Source organism: Hyperoodon ampullatus (genome assembly GCF_949752795.1).
Source record: "Hyperoodon ampullatus genome assembly, chromosome: 9".
NCBI lineage: Eukaryota > Metazoa > Chordata > Mammalia > Artiodactyla > Ziphiidae > Hyperoodon > Hyperoodon ampullatus.
The window spans coordinates 33,608,904-33,618,600 of record NC_136922.1 but is presented as its reverse complement, the minus strand read 5'-3'; positions in this window follow the sequence as shown (position 1 = coordinate 33,618,600).

Below are 9,697 nucleotides of genomic sequence, written 5' to 3'. Positions count from 1 at the left end.
TTACAGAACATTAAAGACTTTCAGAATCACCCCGATGTGTCCTAGTTTGTTGTATTTCAAAACCTTGTTTTGAGACTAGACCTATTTCATTTGCCATCATTTTTATATCTATGCATACCCTAGGCATTTTCTGATCTAATCAGAAAAGAAAGCCAATAATATACTTTTTCCAACCAAGTTCTTTAAAAAGGATTGACATATGCCGAATTTCCTACAGCTGCAGCCTTTCAGAGAGGAATCTTGCTCTTTAAGAAAAAGAAAGTAAACTAATAGTTCTATGAAGACCTTTTCAATGTAAAATAACTCGTGGGAGTTTTCTTCAAAGCATTTGAAAATTCTAATAATCTAGCTACCCGCCCACATCAGTACTCTTAATTAGAGCCTCTTTTTACTTAAAAGGAAGTATATAAAAAAAAAAAAAGCAAGAAAAAATAAGATTAAGCCAAGCATATATGCCAACTCCACCTCTCACTGACCACTGTGTCAATTAAAAAAAATAGTCTGGGGGCTTCCCTGGTGGCACAGTGGTTGAGAGTCTGCCTGCTGATGCAGGGGACACGGGTTTGTGCCCCGGTCCGGGAGGATCCCGCATGCCACGGAGCGGCTGGGCCCATGAGCCATGGCCGCTGGGCCTGCACGTCCGGAGCCTGTGCTCCGCAATGGGAGAGGCCACAGCAGTGAGAGGCCTGCGTACCGCAAAAAAAAAAAAAAAAAAGTCTGGGACTTGCAGTTTCAGCCATGACAAAATAGCTGATATTAGACTTAGCCTTACTGACATATTCTGGGCAAAATACATAAAATAACAATTTGCAGAACTAGACACCAATCAAAACAGAACTATCATACTTGAAAGAAGGAAAACAAAATGAGCTTCACATTTCATCCAGCTTGGGAAGTTCAGTCCAAGAAGAAGTTGCATTTCAAAGGACAAAGGAAACAAACTGGAGTTGGAGGTTGCCATGGTGGCAGGGATTCAGAGGTCAGGGGCTGAAGAGGAGGGAATTGTACAGGTGAGAATTTCAGGAAAATGATCTCATGAAATTTTATAGAAATTCTTCCCATATCCTTGGCCCCAACCTCTTTGAGTACAGGGTGAGACTCCCAGAATCCTAGCAGAGAATAACTGCTGGGATACTGGAGAGCTGGGAAGAAATTTCAGAGGCAGCACAGTGCTGGGAGGATGGTGGAGTTCTAGCCTCTAACTAGCCAGAATAGAGGGATATTGGATCCTAGACTTTCATATGAGTCACAAAAAAAAGATCATGCTCTAGGTATAAGGACTATACCCTGGGAGAAAGGTCAAAACTGAAATAAACCCACCGTAACAGTCGAAATCCAATCCTCATCAGAATTAAGGTGATTTGCCAGTAAATTAACTGGCAGCTAGAACAAAATTCAACACTTTTTAGAGGAATACTATCCGAGCTTCTAAAAGTATCATCCACAATATCTAGCTTGTGTTGACCTTAAAAAAAAAACAAGACAGCCAGTTATTTTACCAGGAAAATGAGTTTATTCGGAAATAGCAGAGGAATTGTTGTTCAGGACATGCAAACTACGGCGCGCCACAGGCAAGTCTGAGGACACAAGGGGAAGGTGGGCTTTTATTAGGTTTTTAAGACGTAACTGGGGAGGGCTGTGGTGGGTCTTCATTGGCTGCAGGCGGTGGGCAGCTTGTTGTTGATGGGTCAGAAGGAAATCTTTCCTCCTACTGCGGTCTGTAAGCTGTGGTGAGTGATATATGGGTGAGAGCGCCCCCTTCAGGGCTTCCTGATTCCGTTTTAAATGAAGTTTCCTTTATTTTCTCACATGAAACAAAGATTTACCAGGTGAGAAGAATCAAGGTAAAGAGACTAATAGCCAAGAGTTAGAATATTGAAATGATCCACATATTGGAGTTAGCAGAAATGACTTCAAAATAACTATAATTAATATATTAGGTAAAACAAGTTGATTGACAGTGAAGATAACAAGAGGGAGTTCATCAACAGAGAATTAGGATGTTATTTTTTTAAAGAAATCAAGTAGATATACAATAATTGCAAAATTCAATATCAGAAATTAAGAATTTATCAGATGGGTTAACAGCACAACAGAAAACACAATTAATGAATTTGAAAACAGGCCAAGAAAATATATCCACACTGAAGCAAGGAAAGAGAAAAAATAATAATAGAAAAAATAAGTCACCTAAAATCCATTTTTGGAAAGATACTCTCTTATTTACCTTTCTTTTTCTTCTCCTTTTTCCCAAACAGGTTACTTTTGAGAGAAGTAAGTAAGAGTGAGATTTAAAAGAATATGTTCCAGGTGAGAAGTATCTACATGATAAAGACAGTCTCTGACTTAACAATGTTTCAACTAAACAATTTTTTGACTTTACAATGGTGTGAAAGCAAGATGCATTCAGTAGAAACCATGTTTAGAATTTTGAATTTTGATCTTTTCTTGGGCTAGTGAAATGTGGTACAATAATCTCTCGTGATGCTGGACAGCAGCAGGGAGCTGCTGCTCCCAGTCAGCCACTCCATCATGAAGATAAACAGCTAATACACTTAAAACCATTCAATACCCAAACAACCATTCTATCACTTTCAATACCATATTCAACAAATTAAATGAAATATTCAACACTTTATTTATAAAATAGGCTTTGTGTTAGATGATTTTTGCCCAGCTGTAGGCTAGGCTAAGCTATGATGTTCGGTAGGTTAGGTGTATTAAATGCATTTTTTACTTATTTTCAACTTACGATGGGTTTATTAGGGTGTGGAAGACAGTCTGTAATTAAGAATTAGGCTTGGCCACAAAAATTAAGCAGAAAGAATGCCTGGACAATTCAAATCTCCCCCTTTCAAAGCCCACACCCTCTCTACATCCAGAGTCCAGAAGCCAAACCATTGCACTCTTCTTCAACAAGTTCAGGACCTCTATTGGACTGCCCACTCTTCCAAAATTTGGTCTCAGACCCTACATTCTTTTCTATCTTAATGATTTTTTTAACATCTTTATTGGAGTATAATTGCTTTACAATGGTGTGTTAGTTTCTGCTTTATAATAAAGTGAATCAGCTATACATATTTCCTCCCCATATTTCCTCCCTCTTGTGTCTCCCTCCCACCCTCCCTATCCCACTCCTCTAGGTGGTCACAAAGCACTGAGCTGATCTCCCTGTGCTATGTGGCTGCGTCCCACTAGCTATCTATTTTACATTTGGTAGTATATATATGTCCATGCCACTCTCTCACTTTGTCCCAGCTTATGCATCTCTCCCCCCAAGTCCTCAAGTCCATTCTCTACATCTGCATCTTTATTCCTGACCTGCTCCTAGGTTCTTCAGAACCTTTTTTTTTTAGATTCCATATATATGTGTTAGCATATGGTATTTGTTTTTCTCTTTCTGACTTACCTCACTCTGTATGACAGCCTCTAGGTCCATCCACCTCACTAGAAATAACTCAATTTCGTTTCTTTTTATGGCTGAGTAATATTCCATTGTATATATGTGCCACATATTCTTTATCCATTCATCTGTCGATGGACACTTAGGTTGCTTCCATGTCCTGGCTATTGTAAATAGTGCTGCAATGAACATTGTGGTACATGACTCTTTTTGAGTTATGGTTTTCTCAGGGTATATGTCCAGTAGTGGGATTGCTGGGGCATATGGTAGTTCTATTTTTAGTTTTCTAAGGAACCTCCATACTGTTCTCCATAGTAGCTGTATCAATTTACATTCCCACAAACAGTGCAAGAGGGTTCCCTTTTCTCCACACCCTCTCCAGCATTTACTGTTTGTAGATTTTTTGATGATGGCCATTCTGACCGGTGTGAGGTGATACCTCATCATAGTTTTGATTTGCATTTCTCTAATGACTAGTGATGTTGAGCATGCTTTCATGTGTTTCTTGGCAATCTGTATATCTTCTTTGGAGAAATGTCTGTTTAGGTCTTCTGCCCATTTTTGGATTGGGTTGTTATTTTTGATATTGAGCTGCATGAGCTGCTTGTAAATTATGGAGATTAATCCTTTGTCAGTTGCTTCATTTGCAAATATTTTCTCCCATTCTGAGGGTTGTCTTTTCACCTTGTTTATGGTTTCCTTTGCTGTGTAAAAGCATTTAAGTTTCATTAGGTCCCAATTGTTTATTTTTGTTTTTATTTCCATTTCTGTAGGAGGTGGGTCAAAAAGGATCTTGCTGTGATTTATGTCATAGAGGGTTCTGCCTATGTTTTCCACTAAGAGTTTTATAGTGTCTGACCTTACATTTAGGTCTTTAATCCATTTTAATTTATTTTTGTGTATGATGTTAGGCAGTGTTCTAATTTCATTCTTTCACATGTAGCTGTCCAGTTTTCCCAGCACCACTTATTGAAGAGGCTGTCTTTTCTCCATTGTATGTTCTTGCCTCCTTTGTCATAAATTAGGTGCCCATATGTGTGTGGGTTTATCTCTGGGCATTCTGTCCTGTACCATTGATCTACATTTCTGTTTTTGTACCAGTACCATACTGTCTTAATTACTGTAGCTTTGTAGTATAGTCTGAAGTCTGGGAGCCTGATTCCTCCAGCTCTGTTTTTCTTTCTCAAGATTGCTTTGGCTATTCGGGGTCTTTTGTGTTTCCATACAAATTGTGAAATTTTTTGTTCTAGTTCTGTGAAAAATGCCATTGGTAGTTTGAAAGGGATTGTACTGAACCTGTAGATTGCTTTGGGTAGCATAGTCATTTTCACAATGTTGATTCCTCCAATCCAAGAACATGGTATATCTTTCCATCTGTTTGTATCACCTTTACAGACCCTATATTGAAAAGGTGCTCACCCTGTGTCTCACTCCCTCAAGCTCTGGATAGTGAGCAAATTGATATGCTAATTAACATAATGCAATTCATTTGTTAGCCCTTATAAATTACCATTCAACATAATAATCCTGGAAATACAATACATAATGCAGAGAAGTAAATTACTGAGTTTGGAATTTGGTACTCTAAGACATGCAAGTTAAGTATGGCAGTACTTTAGAATAGAGACACTTTATTTTAAATAACAGTAATGAGGAGGAAGAGAAGGATGATAACAAAAATGACAATACCTCTACTATTTGCTCTAATTGCATATAAACTCTTGATCCACATGGCATTTAAATAACTCATCAATATCAGAAATAATGTAAATGCATAATCTTAGGTATTTTACATACCTTCCTTCAATCTATTACTTAGAAGACCCAAAAAGTAAAAGAAAAAAATTAAATTGTGAAGAATGATCCTGTTAAAAGATATTCAGTATTAAATATATCACAGAGGAGGGAGTTCTTCAAGACAGTAAATACATAATGTTACAGAACTTATAATCATATACTTGTTCAACAAAGCATTTCATAAACTGTTTTATTCTAGTTCTTAAAATGCACTTGTAGCTCTTCTATAAAATTTAGTTTTCAACTAAATAATAATAGCTCTCCATTGTCTATCAGAAGACATCTGAGCTCTTTCTTCTAACATTCTAGACCCGCTATTATCTGCTTCTATCAAACTTATCCACCACATCTCTCCAACTACAGCCCCCATATACAGTTCTCCTCACATCAGAGCAGTGCCTGTTTCTTGCATATACCTCTCATTAAAAATGCATCCAGTGATGAATCTTTACAGAAACTCTTCCCAGATCTTTGGTCCTGAGCTGTATGAGCACAGGGTGAGTGAGACTCCAGGAAACCCAGCAGAGAACAGTTACTGGGAGACCGGAGAACTGAGCTGAGCAGAAAGTCAGAGGTTGCACAAAAATTTACTTTTGGTAGGCAACTAACATTCTATGCCATTTCTACTTCTTTGCTTACCAAATATTGAGACCCCACTATGTGCCATGTACTATTCTAGGTGTTAGGGATATAGCAGCAAACAAATCAACTAGGTCCTTGCCCTTATGGTAAGAAAGCCAGGAAAATGGGGAGGGTTGAGAGAGGGAGCAGGAATAGTGAGGGAGAATTAATTGGCATTTGTTGAGGTCCAAAGGCAAGAGAGGGTATGACTCTAAGAAACTAATGTGATCCTTTTGGAATTTATTTCTAAAACCTCTTCTCATTTCACGTCACCTTCTCTAGTTGATCCTATCTATTCTAGATAAGATCTATTTGATTTTATCTCCTCCCTGGAACCTGAAGTCAGGGTAGTAAATAAGATAATTAATAGAAGTTGTGGTGAAGTGAAATGAGAAACTGTATTAGTTATAAATTACAAATGGAACAAAATATAAAACTGTAAACCAAAATATACCAAAAGATAAAGAAGATGTAGTATATATACATATAAACATAGACACACACACACACACACACACACACACACACTGGAATACTACTTGGCCATAAAAAAGAATGAAATTTTGCCATGTGCAGCAACATGAATAGACTTGGAGGGCATTATTCTAAGTCAAATAAGTCAGACAGAAAAAGACAAATACTATACGATATCACTTATAGGTGGAATCTAAAAAAATACAACAAAATAGTGAATATAACAAAAAAGCAGCAGACTCACAGATATAGAGAACAAACTAGGGGTTGCCAGTTGAGGGGAGGGGTAACATAGGGATGGGGGGAGTGGGAAGTACAAATTATTGAGTATAAGATAGGCTACAAGGATGTATTGTACAACACAGGGAATATAGCCAATATTTTATAATAACTGTAAATGCAGTGTAACCTTAAAACTGTATAAAAATATTAATTTTTTTAAATTGAAAAATAAAAACTATGTTTTCTAACAAATAAATAAATAAGAATAAAAAAACATATACCAAAGGAAACCTTAGGAAAATATTTTTTTCCAATCTCAAAACAGAAAAAGACTTTGTTAAGTATGAAATAAAACTCAAAAGGCATTTTTAAAAGTCAATGATTTGCTTAATAAAATTCAAAACTTCTGCATGGCAAGGATGCTCATAAGCAAAGTCAAAAGACAAATAAAAACTTAGGGGAAAATATCTACAACTAATATCACAGATAAAATTTCCCTAAAATATTAAGTACCTATAAATCAATGTGGAAAAGATCAATACTCCAACAGAAAAATGGGCTAAGGGAAACACAAATGGTTATTTAAAATATGAGAAGATGCTTTACCACACTCATAAGAAAAATGCTAATTTAAAGAACAATACACCATATTTAAAGGACAATACACCATTATCTGTTTGGAAAGACGGAAAATTTGATAACACACAAGCCAGTGAAGCTGGGAGCAAACTGGGGCTTAGTCTTCAGAGACCTACTAGACTCCTAACAGCACACCACTCAACCATTCCTAGGGCATGGCCTTTATCTTCATGGTCCAGAACAGCTGTGATCCAGTTATTTCAGATCCAAGAAACATGTCGATACTTTCCTTTTAGGGAGACTTCCCAGAAGTACCACACAACACTTCTACTTACATCTCAAATATCAAATTATTAGTCATAGAGCCACACCTAACTGCCAAGGAGTCTGGGAGCCTTTTAGCTTGATTGCAATAGGAGCAGCTAAATATCACAATTTGAGAAACAGAAAATGGATTTTTGATAGGCAACTAACATTCTCTGACATGTCTACTTTTTGCTGACCAAATATTCATACACACTAATTCTCAAGTCTCATCTAGATATTGCATCCAGGTCATAGTTCGGGAATTCTGGGAAATGTGCACCTCCCATTTGGACTGGATAGCTCTCCAGGGTCCAGCAATCTAAGAATTTAAAGACAAGTTAACCGCTCCCAATTTACCCAATATACAAAGGTAAAATAGGAGCAAGATAACCACATTAAAACTGCCATTCAGAAAAGGGGAGAGAGGAAAACCTGCAGTGGTCACTGGTCTATAGCAATACAGAATTACATGGGGCAGAAACACAGACTTCCTTTCTGGGCAGTATCCAGGGCTTTCAGTTCTGCTTTCATGGAAATTCCTTCTGGGCCGTCTAATTTTGCTCTCTAGGAGTTTCTTTCCTGCCCATGGCCTCATCCTCAGTAGGCATTAGGGAACACCAGGGACCTATTGACATTTCTTAGCTCACTTCCTGTTAGTGGCACAGTTTTCTTCAGAAAAAAATGTATTTCTCCCTCTCTGTCTCCATGCCCTTTTCCTTACTTCCTCTTCTGGACTGTCCTTGATGTAAGAGGAAAGAAAATGCTGCAGTACCTTTTTTTCATTATTCCGGTTATTATTATTTAACTTTTAATATCTTTGCTTCTTACAGGAAAGAGAACATCAACTCAAACTTCCCAATACAGTTTCTGTCAAACTCAAAAAAGTTTTTTACATTTAATTCAAAAGCATTTGTTGAACACCTACCATGTATGAAGCACTAAGGATCCCAGGTTCGAGGAGATCCTGGTCCCTATCTTGGCATGGTGGTTACAAGGTATAAACAATTGGCAGCACTCATCAAACTGTATGCTTAAGATTTGTTCATTTTACTGTATATAAAATATACCTCGATAGAAACATAGGCTATTCAAGGAAAGATTTTTAAAAATGTTTAGTTTACTATAGCTGGCATAATAATTTCAAGCAAGTTAAATTTATGATGTGAATTTGACTACTCTATGTGCTATTGTGTATAGAGCCCTGGATACTGGATGAAGTAAATGGGCCCTCTCTATGGAACTTGAAATGTTAATATTTTGTAGTGTTGCAAACATCTATTATACCATTTCATTCGTTATATAAATTACTTTTAAATGTGGCATGCATCAGTAATAACATCATATGCTTTTAGTTAGCAGACATGGGTTCAAATCCAAGTTTTCTCTGTGATCTGGGGAAAATGACCCAAGCCTCTGTTTCATCTGTAAAATGGAGATACTGTCCTACTTCACAGCATCGTTGTGGTAACTAAATGAAAAAAGTGCCAAGTCAGAGCAAACATTCCCTTTCTCACATCATCTCCTCCCAACATCTTTTGATGTCATCTTTCAGCCAGGATTCATTTGCCAATTATGACTAACACAGAAAAATACTGGCCCTTTATAATGACTCATGTTATAAAAGTTTACAGTTCTCAAAGCATTTTACACTTAACACATATAATTGTATAACTCACCCATTCATTCTTATTGAACATCTACTATGTCAGTACCTGTGCTAGCCTCTGAAAATACAGTCCTGTGTTTATGGAGCTTGCATTCTAAAGGTGAGATAAAATTATTTATATACATATAGAAAACCAGGTGGGTAAAAGTTTTTTGAAGAAAAGTAAGACAAGGTTAAAGGAGAGAATGGGCTGAAGAAGACATACAGATGGCCAACAGGCACATGAAAAGATACTCAACATCACTAATCATCAGGAAATGCAAATCAAAACTACAAAGAGGTATCACCTCACACCAGTCAGAATGGCTATCATCAAAAAGTCTATGAATAATAAATGCTGGAGAGGGTATGACGAAAAGGGAAGCCTCCTACGCTGTTGATGGGAATGTAAATTGGTGCAGCTACTATGGAGAACAGTATGGATATTCCTTAAAAAATAAAAATAGAGCTACCATATGATCCAGCACTCTCACTCCTGAGCATATATCTGGAAAAGACAAAAAATCTAATTCAAAAAGATATATGCACCCCAATGTTCACAGCAACACTATTTACATTAGCCAAGACATGGAAGCAACCTAAATGTCCATTGACAGATGAATGGATAAAGCAGATGCAGTATATATATA